The sequence below is a fragment of the Lolium rigidum genome, chromosome 1 (genome assembly GCF_022539505.1).
Source record: "Lolium rigidum isolate FL_2022 chromosome 1, APGP_CSIRO_Lrig_0.1, whole genome shotgun sequence".
Lineage (NCBI taxonomy): Eukaryota > Viridiplantae > Streptophyta > Magnoliopsida > Poales > Poaceae > Lolium > Lolium rigidum.
The window spans coordinates 219,426,105-219,427,722 of NC_061508.1; the positions used below are offsets into that span (position 1 = coordinate 219,426,105).

The window sequence follows — 1,618 nt, forward strand, 5'->3', positions numbered from 1 at the left end:
CTCCTTCTCCTCGTTCCCTTCTTTAGGAGGAAGAGGCTTGAAGGGTGGCTTGTCCGCATAACCTGATTTACTTTCAGAAACAATAGAAGAAACTTGGGAGGATCCCTCCTTTTCATTAATTAGTTGAAAACACACAGCGGTCCTATCATATTTTGGCAAGGTGTCATCTTCTAAAATATTTTGTATGTAAGTATTTGTATGGCTATTATCAATGCAATAAGAAAAACACCCATGCAGGACATCATCAATATCAAGATCACTCATATGTAACAAAGAGATTTTTCTTGACGAGTTCTTCACACCCCAAAAATAAAGTAAGTTCATCATGCTGATTAGGAGTAATTTCATCATCACAATACAAATTTGCAGCACTCATTGGGTTCAAATTATCATTGGAGGAGCATTGAAAATTAAAATGACCCACTTCCTGGCAAACTTCACAAATAAAAGGATAGAGGGCACAAACTTTTTTACCAAGATCATCTAGAGCCCTAAACCACTTTCTAGTTTTTTCATTAGCATGATGGATACAATATTCATCTTCGATTTGATTAATTCCACAAGGTCTATGTATTCCACAAAAATTAACATGCTTATAGGAAATAGCATTCTTAGGAGGTTGAGCATGCTTATTACAATAATTAACAACAATTTCATTCTTCATGCAAGCCTCCTTAAAAGGTTCATGATACTTATCAAAATTCTTTTTAGGCAATTCAAAATGAGAAGCAAATGCTTTATAAAGATTTGCAGCAACTTGAGAGTCAAGACCATAAGTAGCACTCATATTTCGAAATTTATCGGTATCCATAAAAGTTTCAATGCATTCATAATCATAATTTATACCTGACTCTTTACCTTTGTCGTTCTCCCAATCTTCCAGCGTTCTCCTTAATCCGATCAAGAAGGTCCCTTTTAAACTCTTCTTTATTGCGCGTGAATGATCCAGAACAAGTAGCATCCAGCAAGGTCTTATCTTGAAAAGAAAGTCTTGCATAGAAATTATCAATGATGATATTACCTGGAAGCTCATGATTGGGGCATTTGAGCATTAAAGACTTCAATCTCTCCCATGCTTCGGCAATACTCTCTCCATCATGAGGCCAGAAATTATATATTCGGTTTCGGTCTTTGTGAATTTCACTTGGAGGATAGAATTTAGAATAAAATAGAGGCACAATATCCTTCCAATCAAGAGAATGCTCATCCTTTAGCAGTTTATGCCAATGCGCCGCTTTACCAGACAACGACATAGAGAATAATTTCTTCTTCACTTCATCCATAGAGATACCTGCACACTTGAATAACCCGCATAATTCATGCAAAACAGTAAATGATCTCCAGGATGCACAGTTCCATCCCCTTCATAGCGGTTATCCATAACACGTTCAATAATTTTCATGGGTATCTTGAAAGCAGTACTTGCAGTAGGTGGATTTAAAATATCACAAGCATCATTAGAGTTATCGCATATGGGAGATAAAGTGTTATCAGAGCAAATTTTCTCACCTAAAGATGGGAAGCTAAAAAGATCACAAAAACTAGCTTCCCCAAGCTTAGACTTCTCCATAGCATTAGCAGTAATTGCATTCATACTAATAACATCGCTACTAGCATG

At 36.3% G+C, this 1,618-nt stretch overlaps 1 non-coding gene across 1 annotated transcript; it reads left to right on the forward strand.

Moving 5' to 3' along the window:
• The first annotated feature begins 1,025 nt into the window (after positions 1-1,025).
• On the forward strand, positions 1,026-1,131 carry LOC124685493. The gene has a single exon (XR_006997479.1). It is a non-coding gene; the product is annotated as a small nucleolar RNA R71 (small nucleolar RNA).
• The last annotated feature ends 487 nt before the right edge of the window (positions 1,132-1,618 follow it).